Source organism: Pelophylax lessonae (genome assembly GCF_965119305.1).
Source record: "Pelophylax lessonae genome assembly, chromosome: 7".
NCBI classification, from domain to species: domain Eukaryota; kingdom Metazoa; phylum Chordata; class Amphibia; order Anura; family Ranidae; genus Pelophylax; species Pelophylax lessonae.
In genome coordinates this window covers 127,798,225-127,822,334 of record NC_138774.1, presented here as the reverse complement: position 1 = coordinate 127,822,334, position 24,110 = coordinate 127,798,225, and positions in this window count along the sequence as shown.

The following is a 24,110-nucleotide window of genomic DNA, read 5'->3' as shown; positions in this document are numbered from 1 at the left end:
CAAATCTCCGGTAAGTAAAAATATACATTACATGTGACCAGATAGGTTACAATTTTTTGGGTAGGTGGACATGTGTTTAGCTATGCAACAACACTAATACCAACACCCCCCCCCCCTCCCTCTCGCTCCTACCTTTCCTACCTCCATCAAGTGTCTCTTCACAACCTTTAATACTACTATGTACATTCGTATTTTTTATGTTTTTTTTTTTTCTTCTGCTTCTAGCCAAAGCGGACGGACGGCACCCTCTTGTGCTTTTGGTGAAGAAGGGGAGGAGGAGGACGGCCACACTCCAATACGCAATCAGAGGCAGCGAGCCATTTGAGCAGCTGAAAATTGTGGATCGTAAGTAGAAAATAAAAATGTTAGAAATTTCTAATCTCTAATCACATTTTACAGAGCCCCCTTTACATTGGAGTCTCCAGACTTACTACACTGTAAGAGGGAAGTGTGAAGACTCTGATATAAGGAGAGTTTGGGAACCATTATTTGAGGGGGGAAGCTGGGGACTCTGGTGTAAAAGGGAACTCTGTGTTCCCCAAAGCTCCCCCATACATCTGAGCTTACAGAGACCCTCTTACACTTCCCTTCCTCAGTCCACCACAGTCAAGGGCACAACAAGTCCCACTGCAGAAGGCTACCTGCTTGGACTTGTAATCCTCTCTGTAGGGGAATGAGGAAATACTGCCTGCTATGCTAAGACTTGTAGTGCCCTCTGTTAGGGACTAAGGATTCCTCAGTCCTCAACATTCTAGGGCACTATAAGTCTCAGCATAGTGGGCTGTCATACCTCAGTCCCTCACAGCTCGGGTCAAAAGCAACACAGTTAAACATCTAAAGGACAACTCCAAACAAAACTACCAATAATGGACAGAGTCCATATGCTCTATAATGTCAAAGACCCGCTACCACTCACCTTCCACCTCTGGTGCTGTCATTGTGTAGGGCAAAGGGCTCCATCTACACCATGTTTGGCTTTCAGGTCAGATAGGCAGGACTTGCTCAGCTCCACTCTCTTCCTTGGCAATTGACTCTGGTGTCATTGTGGATCTTTCCTCCTCTAGAAAACACCCAGGGGCCCTCTCCTTGTCCCCCAGCCACCCAGGGCCTTCTTCTCCTCCTCCTCCACCAACCATTTTCAGACTCTTCCAACTTCCCTTGGGCAACTCAACCCCTTTGCATAGTGGACACAACAAATCTATGACCAGCCTGCAAAATATCAAGTCTGGGCCTGGTTACCTGTATGTTCCGGGTCCAGGGCGGAGCTCTCCTCCCAGAGCAACAAATGATGATAGCAGAGTGAGTTGACCGGCCAGTCACTTCCTACTGGTGCAGGTACACACCTACCGATTCCTCCACATCTTAGGATAACATGATCAGACGGCCAATCCCCAGGCAGAGAAGGAGGAGTAAGTGTCAGCGGACAACAGACACCTGGCAGACGCAGTGAAGGGACTGCAGCACACTGCTGCAACTTTTTGATCCGAGGATTGAAAGCAATCTTTTACTTGGGAGATTTCCCTGACTGCGCCCTTCGAAATGTTGGTGCTCCGCCACTGGCCGCAAGGCCCCTGTAGGTGCGAGGCCTTAGGCGCCCGCTTAATTTGCATGGTGCCCTCCTGTTTTAAAACATGGTCAATGCATCTCATTGGTGTAAGTGCACTTCTATGTTCTGAATTGTAGGGGCATTGAGTATGGTGCTAGCATGATGAGAGGTTACTGCCTATTTGTGTCCATAAATAATATATAATGTTTTTCTTTTATTTTAGAAACCAGTGATCAGGATGTTGCGGCTCAGCCTTCTCAGGCCCCCTGTAAGTAATGTGGATGTGCTGGTGTGTTGTGTATTAGGTCGAACTTGGAGGAATGATTGTTTGTTTTGTTTTCTTTTGTGGTTGATGTAACTTCAGCAAGAGAGGAGCCTCAGGCAGGGCCAAGTCGCCTGGATCCGGGCCAGGAACACATTGGTGCCCAAGAAGAGGCCAATTGGTCTCAAGCGGATGAGGACCTGGGCTCTCCTCAAATGGGAAGTAAGTATTCTACATGTGTTTGTGTGTTCAATGTGTCCTGGGAAATCTAAGGGCTGTAATATCTATATTTTGCCATTGGGGTTATGTAGCAGCTGACATTGAGGATGTTAGTTGTGGAGGACTGGGGAAGAGGGGCTGCTGCTTACCCAGTCCAAAGTAACTACTACCTTCAATGTTTCCCAACTACTTTCTGTGTGCCTTTATCAAATAGCTTTGGTTAAAGGATTGTATTTGTGTCTTTGTGTTTCTAGGAGATACGACGCCATCCCCCCATGAAGGGACACCATCCCCCCATGTAGGGTCTCCCCCATCCTCCCCCACTCCAGGCTCCCCTGAACTAGTCTGTAAGTACCTAAAATTAGATTCTCACATGAATTGTGTGTGCTAGGATGATGTGTATCTAGGATAATCTAAGTTGGAGTCTAAGCAAGTGTAGTTTTGCTATATGTGACAGGAAGGTTGGTCATGAAACACTCTTGCTTAACCTTCATGTTTGCAAGGTGGTTTTGGGGAGCTTTACAGGACATGTTATCTTTTGTAAGTTATCTCAAGCCACCCTATTCTAAATTGGTGTTAGTTTCTCTACATTGGAAATGGTGTGCTTTGTACTTGTAAATTTTTTGTGGACATTGTAATTTAATCATGTCCTGATTTAGTCAACACTGAAAATGTGTGTTTGCCAATCTTTCATAAATACTCTTCCTCGGTAATGTACCACATTCCAGTTCACAATTTGTGTTCTTTTTGTGCAGTTTCTCCCGAGCCAGCCACGCCATCAACTTCGGGGGCCCAAAAAAAAACTGATGATGGTAAGTTGTGTGCTTTTCCAGTAATGTGTCTACTTAGTAAGTGGAGAAATGCTAACTGTGTATGTCCCCGCTCAGGCTTCAAGTTCCTCTAAAGGCAGCAGGTTCTTTATGTGAATGCATTCTATGCATTAGTATTCCAAGTGATAGGTGTGCATATTCCCCCTCAGACTTACTGGGACCATTTTTTACTGTCCACATTTTTGCACTAATACTTGTCTGGAACAGACTCCCCCTCCTCCTTAACTGAGGTGACAGCATGCCAATATTGCCTCCTGATGCTGTCACTCCTAATCATTGAGACCATCGGAAGGGAGGGGGGCAAGGCTGGCTCACAGTTAGGTGCCTGAACAGGCACAGGGTGCTTGGCTTCATCTCATGTGCCTCCATAGCAAGCTGCCTGCTGTGGGGTCAACCAACAGGAGGGAGGTGCCTAGAGGTGTGTACAGGGGCCATGTAAAAAGGAGGATTGTTATTTATCTTGTCCCCAAAAACCTAGAGAGTGTAAGTCTAACCTGATTAGTTTTCCACAGCCCTCCCAAAATATGTTTCCAACACTTAGAACAGGCAGGGCTGAGGCACCAAAAACATCCGAAAAACACAATCAGCACAAAAGCAGGGAGTACGTATCCTTAACGCTACAAGCTTCACCCAGTAGAATGACGCTTGCACTGTACAAATCTGCATCACCACCATATCAAAGTCTAAATAAAACTTTCAGGGAAATGTGGAGGGGTAATGAGTGGGTGTTAGAGCGTTTTCATGACTGCCTAACCTACAGTTAGCGTGAGTCCATTTGTTGATAAACTTTTTCTTCTCTCTTAACACAGCTGGGATGGCGGAAAGGAGATCAGGGGAGCAGACACATCTGCTCCGTCCACAACTGGCCCTCCGAATTCCAAAGGGTAAGTCTCTACTATGTGTCAGGTTCAATCTATAGACAGTAAGAGGGAGAGAGAACGCTACACAAACTCCAATGGTGATAGAGATAAATGTGTGCACATGTATCGTGTTGACCAATTGAACCCAAAACACCTTACATTCTTCTAAATGATTGCTTGTGTTGACATGAAGAAAAGCCTTTTACTTAGCTTTGGTGAAACTGCTACTAACATTCCAAGCCATCTTATGTAACCTTTTGAACAATTTGCTGTGAAAGTTTGAGTTTAAGGTTTACACCAGCAATTTAGCATATTTGCTTCAGAGTGTTGATAAAAGCCAACCAATAGACTCCTAAGCATATTTGTTGAGGCACATTAATTACAATCGTTGTTTGGATCATTTTGCATAAAACTAATTGTCATGTCTTTTTCTACCCAGGACACACGCACCTCACCTATGAGGTCCTTTTGGAATACGTAACATGGTGCATCGACAGAATCTTGGTTTTGGAAGAAACTTATGGGGCCGATCCAGCCCCTCAGGAGCCATTTGTCAGGAATGTTTCCCCCTTAAAAAGATTATAGTTTTTATTTTTTAATTTGTTTGGTTAATTTTACAATGTTTTTTAACTGTCACATTTCGACATTCTAAAAAAAAATATAACAAAAAAATTAAAAAATTAAAAACCCTTTTTTTTGGGACCAAAAAAATAAAAAAATAAAAAAACCCTCGTTTTTGGGAAACAAAAAAATTAAAAAATTAAAAACCCTTTTTTTTGGGACCAAAAAAAAAAAAAAATTTAAAAAAACCCTCGTTTTTGGGAAACAAAAAAAATATAAAAATTTAAAAAAAACCCTTTTTTTGGGCACCAAAAAAAAAAAAAAAAAACAAAAAAGCCTTGTTTTTGGCAACCAAAAAAAATATAAAAATTTAAAAAAAACCCTTTTTTTGGGCACCAAAAAAAAAAACAAAAAAAACAAAAAAGCCTTGTTTTTGGCAACCAAAAAAAATATAAAAATTTAAAAAAAACCCTTTTTTTGGGACCCAAAAAAAAATAAAAAAAAAAAAAAAGCCTTGTTTTTGGCAACCAAAAAAAAAATGTTTACAAAAAAGCCTTGTTGTTTTTATGGCAACCGACAAAACCACAAATGTTTACAAAAAAGCCTTGTTGTTTTTATGGCAACCGACAAAACCACAAATGTTTACAAAAAAGCCTTGTTGTTTTTATGGCAACCGACAAAACCACAAATGTTTACAAAAAAGCCTTGTTGTTTTTATGGCAACCGACAAAACCACAAATGTTTACAAAAAAGCCTTGTTGTTTTTATGGCAACCGACAAAACCACAAATGTTTACAAAAAAGCCTTGTTGTTTTTATGGCAACCGACAAAACAACAAATGTTTACAAAAAAGCCTTGTTGTTTTTATGGCAACCGACAAAACCACAAATGTTTACAAAAAAGCCTTGTTGTTTTTATGGCAACCGACAAAACCACAAATGTTTACAAAAAAGCCTTGTTGTTTTTATGGCAACCGACAAAACCACAAATGTTTACAAAAAAGCCTTGTTGTTTTTATGGCAACCGACAAAACCACAAATGTTTACAAAAAAGCCTTGTTGTTTTTATGGCAACGGAAAAAAACCAAAAATGTTTACAAAAAAGCCTTGTTGTTTTTGGTAACAAACTAAACCAAAAATGTTTACAAAAAAGCCTTGTTGTTTTTGGTAACAAACTAAACCACAAATGTTTACAAAAAAGCCTTGTTGTTTTTATGGCAACCGACAAAACCACAAATGTTTACAAAAAAGCCTTGTTGTTTTTATGGCAACCGACAAAACCACAAATGTTTACAAAAAAGCCTTGTTGTTTTTATGGCAACCGACAAAACCACAAATGTTTACAAAAAAGCCTTGTTGTTTTTGGTAACAAACTAAACCAAAAATGTTTACAAAAAAGCCTTGTTGTTTTTGGTAACAAACTAAACCACAAATGTTTACAAAAAAGCCTTGTTGTTTTTATGGCAACCGACAAAACCACAAATGTTTACAAAAAAGCCTTGTTGTTTTTGGTAACAAACTAAACCAAAAATGTTTACAAAAAAGCCTTGTTGTTTTTGGTAACAAACTAAACCAAAAATGTTTACAAAAAAGCCTTGTTGTTTTTAGGGCAAACGACAAAACCACAAATGTTTACAAAAAAGAATTGTTTTTGTGAAAACCTTCCAAAAAATGATGTCAAAACATAAAAAATGTTTAAAATGTTTATCTAAATTAAATTTAAGTATGTTGCTCTTTGCAACACAAATGTTACATTGGCAATTTAGTTCATTCTATTATATATTGTAATATATTTTTTGTACGCTACAGTTGGTAGACACCCACATGTGTTATTAAAACATTTATTTTATTACCCAAGTTTTCTTTTTGGTGTACACATCGAATGTCTTTTGTGTTGTATTTGTTTACTTGAGTGGTGTGGTCTGTAATTGTTAGTATGTTGGCTTTGGTTTATGTTAGCCTTGAGACTTGTTTTGAAGCTACATTTGAAGGGAGACCTTTTCTTGGGTCGTTATGTGAACATTGAGTTATCTAAATTTACATGAAATCATATGTTTGGAGATAGAGAAGCACGTGTGTATAAATGCCTACATTAACCAGGGCCATTACTTGGCCACCAACACTCCTAAAAAACCAAAGAGCAAACACAAACTAATCATTTTGCATAAAATTTTATTTCATCCCCAAAAGAAGCACTATAATAAATCATATTGTGCCACCCTCAAATTAAAAAAAAAATGGCCCAAAAAATTGGCCAATGTAAATCATTAACAAAACTAAACCAAATTAAACAAAAAAACAAAAAATCAAGTTGGTGGTCGTGCCTGAAGCAGTGTGGTGAGCACTGTTAAGTTTCCTGCCATCAAATGGTGGGCCAATAGTTCCATCTGGTCTGGGGTTAACTGTAGAGTTGTGCTCAAGTGGCCCATTAGGATCATATCTTCTGTCTGAGGCTGCTGATGATGCAGGGTGTTGAACGTTGGAAATGTCCCAGACAGAAGATGTTCGGCCAATAGTGTCATCTGCTCTGGGGTCAGCCTAAGCATTTGGGCAACGTGTGCCATTACCATGAGATGGGATCGTTGCTGCTCCAAGGCTATTTGATGCTGCTGGTGGTGCAAGGGTTGTGAAGATGTGTGGGGAGTGGTGGTTGATTGTTTGTTGTGGTCCACGGTGCGGGGGCAAACGACATGTCGCATTGGTGACAAAAAAGAAGAACGGCCTGGGGAGGAGTGAAGTGATAAAGGTGTGGAGGGAATGTAGTCAGGTGGAAGGGGTACTGTGGAACCAGTGCGCATTGAGGTTGTGCAGGAGGATTGCTCATTGAGGGGTGTGGGAGTCCGAACGGAGTGTGAAGTGCTAGGAGTGGCTACAGGAGGAATTGTCCCATCCCCAGCTGCCTGACAAGTGGCCAACACTGGCATTACCCTCCCACTACCACAACCTGCAGTGGCAGGTGAGTGAGATGTTTGGGAGGGCTCTGCCAATGGGGCATCTTCAGATCCAAACAGGCATTGGCGTGTGGCCAGCACCTGAGTGTCAACACTTTGCCGATCCCGTTGATGCTGGTCTGCTAAACCAAGCTGTTACGCATATCCTGTTGAACCTGTAACATATCCTGGTGAACCTGTACCATTGTTGCTACAGATTCCTGTATGAGCCCGAGCAGACGTACTGCCTCAGTAGATTGCTGAGTACGCCTCCTTAACTCATTTTGGACCTGATACTCATCAAGCAGCCTCTCGGCTACATCCAGCATAGATGGACGAAGTTGGGTAGGTGACAATCCCTCTGCATCTAAGGCTACCTGAAAGCAGAAGAAATAGACCAAATCATTATCAAACATCATGACTAAATATTTCAGATTAGTTTGACAACTTAACACCCCAAGCAGAACGTTGAAAAGTTTGATGTGCTTCTAATGAGTACTTGTTCATTGTAAGATTATCCAAGCTAGCAACACTTCTGATAATGGGTACATATTATATTGGTATGACTAATATGACAAAGGCAAAAAAGATTCAACATGAAGGTGTTCCCAATTAACCCTGGTGTGGTAGGTTGTTTATGCTTTTGGTAAATCTGTTACTACACCAATGACTTTATACATCTACGTATGTTGTCTAAAATCTTGCCATCAATCGGCTACAGGACAACCCAACCAAACGATACCCATGAATTTGGACCTGGAAAATCAAAGACGGGCCGGACTTTAAAGATCCTGGATGTTTTTGGAACATTAGTGGCACACCAAATTATAACATAATTCCCTGATGTTCAAGATAGAACTCTTGTTGTGCTGGTGCATCGTCAGAATGTCATAGCACTAATTTAACACACACAATGTAAGCCACATCTAGTCCAAAATCAATGCTACCATTGAAATGTTACATGTGCACCTTGTTCCCTTATATCACATACCACAGCACTGGATGCAGAATCGTCGCCAGCTCCTGATCCAACTCCAGCTGCAACGTCAAGAGGGGCCTGATGTTCTTTTAAAAACAAAAAAAAAAAAACATGTTTAGTACATAACCTTAGTCAGTAATGATTATGGCCAGATTGCCCTCCTAGCTTCATGAATGAAGCATTGAGGCCAAACATTCAAAAGTGCTTTCCTGGGCTCATAGGACACTTGCTAAACCCTCCCAAAGGTTAAGAAGGCTTGGTCTGCCTACTAATGACGGCACCCATTAATGCTGTCAACTGTGTTTTGCAGGGTAAACATCTAAAAGGCAACACTCTTTCCTAAGAAAAAACATGTGTGTTAATGGGGTTAATAAGATTCAAAAAAACATTATTTGACTAGACATACCAACACCTTCCTCCAGGCCTAGCTGCACTGGGTGTGTTCCCTGCTGCGGATCTTCTGTAAAGGACATAGCAATATGAGCTATCTTGGAAAAAAAAAAACATCTACATTGTTTGGCACAGTATGATATTGGACCTACCAGGAGGAGGGTCAGCACTGATGTCAACACCTGTGAGTCCGTCTGGTTCGCCAAGCTGCATGGGCTGTGGAGGGGCTGAGATCCGTGCTACAGATGAACAAATTGCAGGTTGGGGAAAACAAAAAAAGGACAATTGGAAGGGCAAGTATCACATTCTCTTAATGTCACACATAGGATAGTAGTTAATCTTTTCCAAACAACTCACACAATTGACATCCAAGATAATATCCTACCTCGGTGCAAAGCATCCGAATCTAAGTCCTCTCTGGGAAAGATGGTATCGGGTCCTATGATGTTCAAGAAAGGTAATTGATAATCCCAGAGAGAACTTCGTGCACGTTCATCCAGCCGACCTTGACGGTCATAAAGACCCTCCGCAGCCCATGCAATTAGCTTCTTCCGAACGGACCCACAGATGTCGTTGACCTTCTTCCGCACACTGTCACGGTGGCGAGGTGCTTCACCCAGTGCATTTACAGCATCCCGGATTTCATCCCACAATCTGTTCTTCTCTGTTACTGAGTAAGACGCGGCCCTGGTCCCATGTATCGCCTGATATCTGGCCATATAGGCGTGGACCAGGGCACAGCACTGATTGTGGGTGAAACGGGGAAGCCGGGGTAATGTGGACAAGCTGACTCTGGTGGACGGACCCGCTCCAGGACTACTGTCAGAAGAGCCAGCTTGTCCACTTGGTGTGTTAACACCTCCCCCGGCTTCCTCCTCCGGGATGGGGATGGTGGACTCCCTCATGGATACAGCTGGAGCCTCCCTCACACCAGAGCCAGACGATCTGCCCACCCTGCCCCCCCTGCCCCCCCTGCCCCCCCTGGCCCCCCTGGCCCCCCTGGCCACCCTGCCCCTTCTCATCCTTCCAGTGGGTGGGGCCATGGGAGCACGAGGTGGGCAGAGAATCTGGCTGTCCAGCAGCAGCAAAGAGCCCCAAACTCCTAAATCTGAAATGACAAAAGAGAAAACAGAAAAAACAGGATTTGCAGATTGCTCTTCATATACAGTATAATTAGTGAACAGTTACAGAACACACTTACCTAATGGCACAAACAGACTTGGTGGTGGTGGTGGTGGTAGTAGTGGGCAAAGAGCAGAAGAGGCTGCAAAGAAAAGGAAAAAAAAAACACATAAGAAAACGCATATGGGTACAAATCACACGAGGCCCTCCAAACACTTACCTAATGGCACAAACACGGTGGTGGTGGTGGTGGCAAAAAAAGCAGAAGAGGTTGCAAAGAAATGTAAAAAAAAAACACATAAGAAAACGCATATGGGTACAAATCACACGAGGCCCTCCAAACACTTACTTAATGGCACAAACACAGTGGTGGTGGTGGCAAAGAGCAGAAGAGGCTGCAAAGAAATGGAAAAAAAAAACACATAAGAAAACGCATAGGGGTACAAATCACACGAGGCCCTCCAAACACTTACCTAATGGCACAAACACAGTGGTGGTGGTGGTGGTGGTGGTGGCAAAGAGCAGAAGAGGCTGCAAAGAAATGTAAAAAAAAAACACATAAGAAAACGCATAGGGGTACAAATCACACGAGGCCCTCCAAACACTTACCTAATGGCACAAACACAGTGGTGGTGGTGGTGGTGGTGGTGGTGGTGGCAAAGAGCAGAAGAGGCTGCAAAGAAATGGAAAAAAAAAACACATAAGAAAACGCATAGGGGTACAAATCACACGAGGCCCTCCAAACACTTACCTAATGGCACAAACACAGTGGTGGTGGTGGCAAAGAGCAGAAGAGGCTGCAAAGAAATGGAAAAAAAAAACACATAAGAAAACTCATAGGGGTACAAATCACACGAGGCCCTCCAAACACTTACCTAATGGCACAAACACAGTGGTGGTGGCAAAGAGCAGAAGAGGCTGCAAAGAAATGGAAAAAAAAAACACATAAGAAAACGCATAGGGGTACAAATCACACGAGGCCCTCCAAACACTTACCTAATGGCACAAACACAGTGGTGGTGGTGGCAAAGAGCAGAAGAGGCTGCAAAGAAATGGAAAAAAAAAACACATAAGAAAACTCATAGGGGTACAAATCACACGAGGCCCTCCAAACACTTACCTAATGGCACAAACACAGTGGTGGTGGTGGTGGTGGTGGTGGTGGTGGCAAAGAGCAGAAGAGGCTGCAAAGAAATGGAAAAAAAAAACACATAAGAAAACGCATAGGGGTACAAATCACACGAGGCCCTCCAAACACTTACCTAATGGCACAAACACAGTGGTGGTGGTGGCAAAGAGCAGAAGAGGCTGCAAAGAAATGGAAAAAAAAAACACATAAGAAAACTCATAGGGGTACAAATCACACGAGGCCCTCCAAACACTTACCTAATGGCACAAACACAGTGGTGGTGGTGGTGGTGGTGGTGGTGGTGGCAAAGAGCAGAAGAGGCTGCAAAGAAATGGAAAAAAAAAACACATAAGAAAACGCATAGGGGTACAAATCACACGAGGCCCTCCAAACACTTACCTAATGGCACAAACACAGTGGTGGTGGTGGTGGTGGTGTAATCCTTTATAGGCAAAAGGAGGCTGCAAACATTAAACATACATGAGAAATCGCATGACCTACATACGTGCACATAATAAATTACAGTTATCAGGAAAGCAAAAATGGTGTCTTTGGAAGCTGGGAAGGTAAGGGGGCAGGTTTAGATGCCAAATCTAGACTGCACACCTTTAACAAACATGAGAAAACACATGTCCAAACCACATGCACATGGGGCCAACTGCCAATGATTAAAAGACACTTGAGGGGTTCCCAAGCTATTGTGGGTTGGAGGGGATTCACCATAGACAACTTAAGCACACCCAAGATAAGTACAAATTGTCTCCTTCCTTTTTTTTGGGAGAGAGAGATACAATTGTCTTACCTCCAGATAATGTAGGTTGTGGGTCACAGGGTCTTGCTAGCACATAAGAAACATCGATCTATAACATCCAGCAGCCATATTGGCCATGTGCTCCTTTTATAGCTGGCTCACAGGTGTGATAATTAGCGGCCGTTTCTATATATATCTGCGCATTCGCGAATTTGCGCGTTCAAAATGGAGGACGATATCCCAGACGCATTAGATGGTGCAATGCTGGCATTTATTGGTGCCTTGTTTGAGGAGGCCCTGGCACAGGAGGCAGCAGAAGGTGGGGAAGCTGCAGCAGCAGCAGCAGCACCTCCAGCAGCAGCACCTCCAGTCCGTGTGCCCTTACCTCGCCAGCCACGCATTTTTGCTCCAAGGATCTATTTGGACAAGCTGCGGGATTCTGATGTCAGGAGGAAGTTCCGGCTCGAGCGAGGAACTATTCTACACCTCTACCAGCTCATAGCAGAGAAAATTGACCCGGACACACAGCGCGGCCATGCGGTGCCCGGCATGGCCAGATTGCTGGCCACTTTGTATATTTTAGGGCGTGGCAGCTTCCAAGCCACTTCGGGAAGTATCATGGGCATTAGCCAGCCCACAGTTTCAAGGGTGTTCATGTTGGTCATTAATGCCATAGTGGATATAGTGCCCAATTTTATCCACTGGCCACAGAATGAAAATGAGTGGAATGAAGTCAAGTTGGGTTTCTACCGGCGGGCACACATGCCGCAAATCCTAGGGGCAATCGATGGCACCCACATAGCCATTAGGCCCCCAAGGAGCCACGAAAGTGAATACCGGAACCGCAAGCAGTACCACTCCGTGAACGTCCAATTAGTGTGTGACGCCAAACAGCGCATCATGAGTGTCAACACTGGTCACCCAGGGTCGTGCCATGATTCCAGTATGTTAAGAACAAGTACTCTGTACGAGGTGTTTGAAAGTGGACAAATGCCCGAAGGGTGGCTTATTGGTAAAGTATTTTGTCTTAACAACATAAACTGTAAGATTACATAGACATAGGAATAAGCTACATCGGTGTACACCCTGATTTAAGCAAAGCCTACCTAAAATGGATGTGTTAGGAGTTGTCAGGCTGTTCACACACAACCAGATCAGCAGCTTAGCAGCTCACAAAAGAAAGATTTGCAAAGTTGTCTTTGAGTCCAATGAAGGTGGTTAACCAATGTGTAAATGGTGTCCTCTAGCCACCCAAAGAAAACCGACAAATGATTCCAATGGTATTGCCATATCCCCAAAGTACTTTGCATAAGTGAGTCAATATTGGTTTCCTCACTCTAGTTGCAGATATATTCCAGAAGTAAGACCTAGGCTAATGTAATAGGAACAAAATAGGGGCCAAGTTGGAACTTGCAAGAGAAACCCACCACTTTGTGTGTCCTTTTTCCCATTTGTATTAGTGATTTAGGCAGTTAGACAGAGTTGAGATGTTTCATATGATTTTTTGCAAACAGACGAGCAGGTTGTTTAGTAAAATGCCTAATTGTCTCCCATTTTGAGGAGTCATCTAAAGTCACATGATATGAATAACTAATGTATATTTTTCTTATTTTTCAGGGGATGCTGGTTACCCGCAGCTGACGTGGCTGATGGCTCCAATCAGGTACCCCCAGGGCCCAGCAGAGAGGAATTACAACAGGGCCTTGCGGAGAAGCCGGAGTATCATTGAGTTGACCATAGGTCTTCTCAAGTCCCGGTTTCTCTGCTTGGCCCGGCCTGGGGGTGAACTCCTGTACTCTCCTACAAAGGCTTCCAAGATCATCCTGGCGTGCTGCGTGTTGCACAACATGTGCGTTGCCCGGGATGATTCTTGGGAGCTGACGGAGGAGAGGGAGCCAGAGGTCCGTCAGCCGGCGGCCCCCAGGCGGCGGAGCACCGCTGCCGGTATGGCCACCCGGAATACCCTGGTTGCTAGCCACTTTACATGTAAGTACTGTAACCGGTCAAGATAGGGCATGTGTATTAATTAGCTAGTTAGCAGAGGTGCCACTCACAGGGAGACAGAGGGTGATTATCATCTGCCAATGACACTTGCCATTGTAGATAAAGTGTAGTCAACATTGGTAAAATTGTGTTACTTGAGCAAAAACATGCACCTCTAACCATAAACATGTTGGTATTGTGAATAGTGTAAAGGGCTGAGAAGAGCTGGCAGGTGTTTATTTGTGTCTATGCCACCTGTGTAGTTATTGATAACATGAACGGCTGCTTGGTATCTTATGGTGTTGTAATTTTCCAGAACATCAACATCTTGGAATCATGGCACGTACCATGGGAAGCCTGTGGTGATGGGCTGTCTGGCGTCACAGGTGTGTATTCAAATGTTTACATTAATGATTTCTGGTTTGTGTAAGTTGGCATAAAATGTGTTATTTCACTCGTGATGTCGAAATTAAATGAAGTTCAGAATGAAGCAAACAGGCATTAAGATGTGATTTTCATAATGAAATGTCTTATCCTTTGTTTTATTTTTCCAGGAGTGGTACTGCTTGCGGGTGTAGGTGGTAGAAACCCACCTTGATGGACTCCACTCATTTTCTTTTGTGGTCAGTGGATATTTGGTAAGGCACATGGCCAATGACCAACATGAACACCCTGGAACTTCGAAAGTGGCTTGGAAGCTGCCCAGCAACCTTGCCATGCCTGTCCCCTATGAGCTGGTAGAGGTGCAGAATGGATTCTGAACTCTGCCGGAAGTTGTGGAAGACATCAGAATCCCGTAGCCATGGAGCAAAGATCGTGGTCTGGCGCTGTAAAGGCACACGGACTGGAGAGTGACAATATTCTTTTGCTGCATCCCTCCTTCTGCTGTCATTCTCAAATAAATAAATACATTAGAATTGAACATGTGTTTTTTTGTTTTGTGTGGGTGCCTACAGACAAAAGGGCCATCCACACTGTAAGATTTAGAGAAGACTTTATCCTTCAGATTGACATTTTCTATGTAGTGCAAGGGCCTGCCTGATTGCATCCAAATTGAAAGTGTTGAGGTTTGAGCTTCTATTATATGGTTTGGTTAAGTCTACAGGAAAAAGTCTAGACAAATTGTTAGTGTATGGCCCATTAAGCTGCCAAGGCCGGAGTTTTGCACTTTGCATGCTGCTTGTACTGGTGATGTGAGGGGTTGTAATGTAGAGTAGGGATGTGACAGTGTTGTGTTGAGGTGTGAGGCAAATGTAGTGTTGGACTATGAGGGTCTGTGTTGTTGAAATATGGAGAGAGTCCAATATCAGACACCTATGTTTATTGGTCAAGAAATTGTAAGAACCATGGTAAATATGTAAAGAATTGCATCTCGATAAAACTAGGACCACACTCATAAAATCAAAATTGTGTTGTTTCCATTGATGTGCTTGAAATTTGGGTAGGACACCCCCCTCCCCCCCCAAATTCAAGATAGTTTAAAAAAACTGTTTAAAAAAATGAGAGTGAAAAGAGATCCCAAGTGTAGTGATGTGATTTGAACCCATGACGTTGTGAACTGCAGTGAAGTTGCAAAGCACTTAGCTATTGTGCAGAATAAAGCTGTATGGTGGAAAAAAAGGAGTGTGTTAAGGCTAAAAAGCACATATAGCTAAAGAACTAAACATTGTATGGAATGTGGGAAGAAGACCATGGTAAAATTGTGAGGTTTCATCTTGCCCTGAAGTAGGGTAGGGGTTTGGTCACTTGCCTTTGGTACTTTCCTTCATAAGATCGATTCGACACACAGACAAGATCAAAAAAACACTTGAAATGGTGTAAGCTTGCAAGCGCTTCTGAGTGTAACATTATTTAGCAATATATATGATGTAATCCGTTACATTTTAGCAATATAAACAAAAAAAGAAAATAAAAAAAGTAGGTGGAGATGGTAAGCCTCGAACCTACAGCAGAGGGAGATGAATTACAGACATGTGATGTGTGCACTAATCCACTAGCCCACATCGCTATGTGAAACTGCTATAAGCACGAAGACATAAGTTTGCGAATTGGCGAAGCCGCAATCGTAAGTGAATCCCGCTGACGGCGGAATTCATTATTGCTGTTTTACTCGCCAATTCGCCGCAGCGCCAGTTAATTGATTTGAACGCGGCGAAACTGAAACACGTCATAGATGTTTGAAGCTGCAGTTTCTTTAAATCCGGCCCTATGTGTGGCAGGCTATAGTAAGCTGATTACATTCACTAAGAAACTCACAAAAACACTTCGTTGTAATATAATCATTAATAAAAATATCTATTTTAATTCATAATAGTAAAGTAAAAATGAAGCGCCTTGGATTTAGATGCCATCTAAACAAAATGAAAGCTAGAGTCAATTATATTTGACTCTTGCCACACCATGTTATTGCACAAAAAATACACATTTGATGTTCAATAAATATTTATAGCAGGCTGTAAAACAGGTATTTGACATTGATAATCTAATTTGAATTGCTCTTCTGAAACATGTTTTTTTTGTCTTTTTGTTTAGACATGTGACCACCACATCACCAATCAGGGCTGGTCAGACACAGACTCATATTGTAGAGAGCATACACCAGAAAAATTATAGAAGCCCCTCCCAAAGATCTTTCCGTGCGGATGCCGGAGGATAAAAAAAAAAAAATACAGTGGCATGATATACTGTATATGATTTATGAGAATGAATCATGGCAATTATCACTTTTTCTGTTAAATATTACCTTCAGTACAACTTATGAGAACCCCAAATAAGTTCTCAAAATAACTATTGATAATACACCAATGCAGACTTGGACCAATTTACAGTTTATAAGTTTAATGTGTCTATATACAGAGACTAATAAAGGATGAAACCTATATGTATGCTTATATGTTATTGAAGTAAGTTATAAAATGTTGCCTTCATTCTTTTCCTAATCACATCCACGTAGCATTTAAGCTACATCACATAATCAAACAGAAAGTCGGATCAAAATCTAATTGCAGCAGTGTGAACCTAGCCTGAATAGCAGGGAGATAAAAGCAGTTACATCTGGGTTGATCATAAAACAGACATCGAAATACTTACTAAACTGCCCTTTAGTGTGCCTACATTGTCTATTTTTTTTCAAAATAGGTAAAGTGGTTGAAAACCACCCTATACACAGAGTGACTAGCATCAGGTGACACACATGAAATGAAACAAGTCCTCCTACATAAGTTGTGCCTGTTTATCAGCAGCTCTCTTTTCTCCACAGCCTTCCAAAACACATACTTTACATAGCATCTCTCCGCTCTGAAAAGCAGGGGGTAGGAATCTGAAAGCTCACACAGCAGAGCTCAGGGAAGACAGCTCTGAGCCCTGACTGGAGGGAAGGGACACACCCCCTCCTCACAGTACACAGAGAACATGCACAGCTGTGGCTGTAAATCACTGGTTGTGTGCTGGAGCTCCCCTCCTCATCATCTGTCAGATAACAGAGGAACTAGGCAGCAGAGAGAATTCACACTCAGTGCTTTGGATAGAGTCAAGTATTCAGTATAGATGATGTGCTTTGTTCATATTTCATGTCTGAGGTTTAGCTTCCACTTTAAGCTAAAAAAATGGACTCATATAATTGATTTACATTCAAAATGTATCACTGGTGCATAACTTGGCAAACCCAAGAAACATTGTATTCTGTTATGAAAACAATCAGCTCCCATATACTCATTAGTGTTGGGCGAATTGTCGGGGCATTTGATCCCTTGTTTGGCCTGCCGAGCACTGCATGCCACACAGCCCTGATTGGCTGAAGCAATGAAGGATTTGCCCAATCAGGGCACAGAACACTGTCAGAGCCATGATTGGAGAAAGTAATAATTTGCCCAATCATGGCTCATTGCTCATAGACCCACCCCCACTATAAAAGGATCCTTCCCAGAGCAGCCATATGCAAGGTAATATTGGAGTTTAAGTGTAATATTAGTGTGTAAGTATATTGTAGTATATTGAGGTGCATTAGTGCACGTTTACTGCAGTATATTGAACTGCATTAGTGCACATTTACTGCAGTATATTGAACTGCATTAGTGCACATTTGCACATTTACTGCAGTATATTGAGGTACATTAGTGCACTTTTACTGCAGTATATTGAACTGTGTTAGTGCAAATTTACTGCAGCATATTGAGGTGCGTTAGCACATGTTTACTGCAGTATATTGAGGTGCGTTAGCACATGTTTACTGCAGTATATTGAGGTGCATTAGTGCATGTTTACAGCAGTATATTGAGGTGCATTAGTGCATGTTGACTGCAGTATATTGAACTGCGTTGGTGCACATTTACTGCAGTATACTGAACTGTGTTAGTGCACATTTACTGCAGTATATTGAACTGCGTTAGTGCACTTTTACTGCAGTATATTGAGGTGTGTTAGTGCACACTTACTGCAATATATTTAGGTGCGTTAGTGCACACTTACTGCAGTATATTGGGATGCATTAGTGTACATTTTCTGCAGTATATTGAGGTGCTTTAGTGCACTTTCATGGCAGTATATTGAAGTGTGTTAGTGCTTTTTTACTGCAGTACAATAAAGTGCGTTAGTGCACTTTTACTGCAGTATATTAAAATGCTTCAGTGCAGTTTTACTGCAGCATATTGAAGTGCGTCAGTAATAGTGCAGCATCAGTAAGGTGCGACCGTTCCTTTTTACTTTAGTGTCAATTTAGTGATAGTGCAGTGCGAGTGTAATGTGACCATTCATTTTTACTTTTGTGTCAGTTTAGTGTCAGGGCAGGATTACTGCAGTATATTGAGGTGCGTTAGTGCACGTTTACTGCAATATATTGACATGCTTTTGTGCACATTTACTGCAGTATATTGAGGTGCGTTAGTGCATGTTTACTGCAATTTATTGTCATGCCTTAGTGCACGTTTACTGCAGTATATTGAGGTGCGTTAGTGCACTATTACTGAAGTATATTGAACTGCGTTAGTGCAAGTTTACTGCAGTATATTGAGGTGCATTAATGCACGTGTACTGTGGCATATTGACTTGCGCTAGTGCACGTTTAAAGCAGTATATTGAACTGTGTTGGTGCTCATTTACTGCAGTTTCATGAACTTCGTTAGTGCACATTTACTGCAATCTATTGAACTGCATTAGTGCACTTTACTGCAGTATATTGAGGTGCATTAGTGTATGCTTACTCCAGTATATTGAGGTGTGTTAGTGCAGTTTTACGGCAGTTTATTGAAGTGTGTTAGTGCAGTTTTACTGCAGTATATTGAATTGCATTAGTGAACTTTTACTGCAGTATATTGAATTGCATTAGTGCACTTTCACGGCAGTATATTGAAGTGTGTTAGTGCATTTTTACTGCAGTATATTGAAATGCATTAATGCAGTTTTACTGCAGTATATTAAAATGCTTTAGTGCAGTTTTACTGCAGCATATTGAAGTATGTCAGTGATAGTGCAGCATCAGTGTGGTGCAACCGTTCCTTTTTACTTTAGTGTCAGTTTAGTGATAGTGCAGTGTGAGTGTAATGTGACCATTAATTTTTACTTTTGTGTCAGTTTAGTGTCAGGGCAGGTTTACTGCAGTATATTGAGGTGCGTTAGTGCACGTTTACTGCAATTTATTGACATGCCTTAGTACACATTTACTGCAGTATAATGAGGTGCATTAGTGCATGTTTACTGCAATTTATTGACATGCCTTAGTGCATGTTTACTGCACTGTATTGAGGTGCGTTAGTGCACTATTACAGCCGTATATTGAACTGCGTTAGTGCAATTTTACTGCAGTATGTTGAGGTGCATTAGTACACGTTTACTGCGGCATATTGACGTGCGCTAGTGCACGTTTACAGCAGTATATTGAACTGCGTTGGTGGACATTTACTGCGGTTTATTGAACTGCGTTAGTGCACATTTACTGCAGTATATTGAACTGCATTAGTGCACGTTTACTGCAGTATATTGAGGTGCGTTAGTGTATGTTTACTACAGTATATTGAAGCGTGTTAGTGCAGTTTTACTGCAGTATATTGAATTGCATTAGTGCAGTTTCACTGCAGTATATTGAATTGCATTAATGCACTTTATCGGCAGTATGTTGAAGTGTGTTAGTGCACTTTTACTGCAGTATATTGAAGTGCCTTAGTACACTTTTACTGATGTATATTAAAATGCTTCAGTACTGTTTTACTGCAGCATATTGAAGTGTGTCAGTGCAGTTTTACTGTAGTATATTGTAGTCTGTCAGTGGAGTGAGTTTCTGTAGTGAAGAATAAAGAAATCCACGCTTGTGCCACTTTACCTCACCTCACCCACATGTTTCTGTAGTGAGTTCTCAATTTAAAGTGCACCAAACACCACTTTTCATTGATTAAAGTGCATCCAAGTACACATTTCCCCTTTCTCTGTTACATTTTGTAAATAAGCCCCCCCCCCCCCATCATGTCTGGGAGGCCATCAAGGAGAGGCAGACGTTCCCATGGCACTGTGAGGGGTCAGCAACTTCTGTGTTCACAGGCAAAAGCAGACAACGTCTGCCCTTAGGCTCTCAGGTGATGTTGCCCGTACTATCCAGCCACAGCATTCAGAACAGATAGTGGACTGGCTTACTAAACCATTGTCATCCTTTCCTCATTCCTCATTCTCTGTCACCAAAGCAGAAACTAGTGCGCAGTCCATGGCAGCTGCTAGAGTGGCTTATTCTGCCTCCTTGTTCACAGCTATTTCTGCCATAGACCCACCATCATACTTTGAGGAGTCAGCTGAGGTATTTGAACACAGCGTCAGCCACATGCTTCTTGACGATGCACAGGCCTTACTGGATTCATCAACAATACCTCTATAGGGTTACGGTGTGAAGGTACCACGAACACCCAAAGCCCAATTTTCCCACACACAATTTTCCAACAGACAACGCAAACAGGGGATTGTTCGGCCCATCTCTAATACTCATTGAGAACTAACCAATGCACACCATACTAATGGGTGCTAGTTGATTGTTCCCAGATGCCGGAGCCCTCCAAATGTGATACTATAATGATACTATAATGTTTACATCCAATAACTTTTCTCTTCCAAATAAAATACAGTAAACCCTTGAGCTGAGAGTAACTTGGTTTGAGAGCATTTTGCAAGACAAGTAAAATGTTTTTTTAAAATTTTGACTTGAAACAAGTGAGGTCTTAATATACACGTAGTGTCATGTCACAACTGAGTATAAAAGAGAAGAGAGGTGCCTCTAAGTGTAGCAATATGGTTACATTTAATGGAAGGTACAACATTTAGCAACTCACATGGTTGATGATTAAAACAGGCACACCTAAGTATGCAGGCATCTGGGGTAAAGCTGTCCACATAGACCATCCTCTGCATCCCCATCAACGTAAATCCCTTCCACACTGTGCTCCATGAGGACTTCAAGCCTTGCTTTCAGATCGCTTTACTGCAGGGTAGTCTTGCCGGTGGTGAGGAAGGTGGTCTATGTGGACAGCTTTACCCCAGTTGCCTGCATTCTTAGATATGCCTCTTTTTTTTTTTTTTACTTTCAATAATTTTTTATTGGTATCAAAGGATAACAAACAAGTACACAAGTCAAAATACTTATAAGCAGTAGGCCAAGGTAATAGAGTATAACAGTGTCCAAGCTCAGTCAAATATAAAGGCATGTTCATGCATAGGCCCATGAGCACTATAAAAGCAGAAAACAACCCAGCGGTGGACCAAAAAGGATCGACTAAAATGGTTTGGGAGCGGTCGTCCCAGAAGAGACCTCCTGGAAACTGAGGAGGACCTTTCAGATGTTACCATACCATGGATATGCCTCTTTTAATCATCAACCATGTTAGTAGCTAAATGTTGTACCTTCATTAAATGTAACCACATTGCTACGCTTAGAGGCACCTCTCTTCTCCTTTATACTCTGTAGCTCCTGCTGGATTTTGCTTCTAATCCCCTTGTGGAGGTTGCTATCTGTGGATGGACATTTTATGGCTGCACAACCTATTACATTGCTATAATCTTTTTACATGGACTATAAACTGAAGGACTTTTGAATAAATGGCTGTGGAACAAATCTTCTGAGTTCCTATTATTTCTTATGGGCAAATTCGCTTTGATATAAGAGTACATTGGATTACAAACATGTTTCTGGAAAGAATTTCCCTTTGAATGTCAGCCAGCCGAGCACTGGCATTGTATGTCCGCTGGAAATGGCCACAGACTTTTCTGGCCTGCCTCAGAAGATCTTGTAAGCCGGGGTACCTGTTCAAGAAAGGCTGCACCACCAAATTCAGGACATGTGCCAAGCATGGAACATGTATGAAGTGTCCCTTTCGGAGGGCGGAGAGAAGGTTTGATGCCATTGTCACATACAACCATTCCTGGCTTAAGCTGCCGTGGCATCAACCACCTCTGAGCCTGCCCTTGCAGAGCTGACAGAATCTCTGGCCCAGTCTGGCTCCTGTCCCCTAGACAGACCAACTGAAGCCCTGCATGCCATCTTTTAGCCTGACTGCTTGCGTAGCCCCTTGAAGGCTTAGGGAGCACTGCTGGTTCAGAGGAAAATTCAGCAGAAGAGGCCATAGAAGAAGAAGAAGAGGAGGGGTTGGAGCAGACAGAGGTGGCAGATTTAGCACGAGCTATATGGAGGCGAGGTGGCAGAACAAGCTCAATAGCACTGAACCCTGTCCTGCATCCTTCCCAGCTGCCAGCAGAGTTACCCAGTGCGCAGTGAAGGAAATGTAACATCCCTGACCATTCCTGCTGGACCATGAGTCAGCAGTAATATGAAAATTGCTGCTGACAGCTCTGTCCAATGAGGCCAAAACATTGCCTTCCACGTGATAGTACAGAGCTGGAATGGCCTTACGTGAAAATACATTTCTTTTTGGAACCTGCCACTGTGGTACAGAACATACCGCAAACTCACGAAAGGGGGCAGAGTCTACCAGATGAAAAGGCAGCAGTTGTAGTGCTGGCAATTTGGCCAAGCTAGCATTTAGATGCTGAGCATGTGGATGGCTGGGACAGTATTTTACTTTATGGTTCAGCAACTGGGGTAGCAATATTTGCCTGGTGAAATCAACAGGTGGTGTACTGCTAGCAGATTGGGTGCAAGTACCTGTGGCACCCATTGCTATATCATCATCCCTCTCAGTGCAGGTTTTTGAGAAGACTTGAGGTATTGCAGGGGTAGAGATCCCAGATGAGGAGCAAGGAGAAGTCTGCATTTTTTTATGATGTGGGTCTTTCAGGTGCTGTTGCCAATGGACTGCATGGCAGGTCGTCATATATCTTGTCAAGCATGTGGTGCCCAAGCGGCTGGTGTTCTGGCCACGCTTGATCTACTTCAGACAGAGATTGCAAACAGCAACGCTGTGGCCTGCTGCAAATTTGTTGAAAAAATCCCACACCAATGAACTTTTGGAAGTCAGTGGGGAGTTAGCAGCGCCCTGCACCTGTGGAGCTCTGTGGTGTTCAGCAATAGGGTGGCTGCCCTTAAGCTGGTCCCTGGAGGACATCTTGCCTCGTTGAAGTTGTGCCTCCTCCTCACTTTCCTCCTCTGTTCTCTCAGGCACCAAAGTACAGTCAGTGACCTCATCATCCCCTCCCTCCTCATCACTGGAGCAAACTTGGCAGAATGCTGCAGCTGGGGGAACATGACTGCTAGTTTCTTGTCTGTCATTGGCACCCCCTGTCTCTAGGCTAAATATTATATTAAAGTTATTTGGATGTCACTTTGGAGATTTGAGCATACAGTCAACAACCATTGTCAACTTTTGAGACATTTTCAGATACTATATATTCACTAGCCCTAAACAAAAGGATTATTTATTAAGAACTCTATAGAAGGTGAGTAGAATTGTGTTTTTGACACAAATCTCTGTGTCATAGTGTATACAGCTGCAATTAGTTAGGGCACTGAAAGACTACAGCAAATTTCCCTAAAACTTAAGGGGCAGACTTTGCAAGTGAATTCGGAAACTTAAATAATATAAATTAAAGATTGCCTTCAATGTCCACTTATGATAGCTGTTAGCATAAAGACGAAATGCGGTCCACAATAACTATATATTTAAATATATGTCACTTGTATCCAGAAAATCACTGTAATATTTGCAGATAGAAAAAGTGACAGAGCTTTCACTACTGTCTGCACAGGTATAAGGCCTCATATCATCTAATGTGCCCATGCACATGCAGTTGTATTTGTGCATAGCACTCAGGGGTATTAAAAAATGGCCCAAACTCGTGCTCCTGGAGAAGCATGTTTGTGCCTTTAATCACTTCCCACCCGCCCTATAGGCATATGACTTCGGGAAAGTGGTTGCATTATCCTGACCGGACGTCATATGACGGCGGAAGGATAATGCGGGGGCGCGCAGAGCGGCGATTGGTGATGCGGCGTCTCCGCATCTCCGATCTCGGTAAAGAGCCTACTGACGTAGGCTCTTTACCACGTGACCAGCCGTGTCCAATCACGGCTGGTCACATAGTAAACAGGAGAGCCGTTGATCGGCTTTCCTGAGTACGTGCCTGA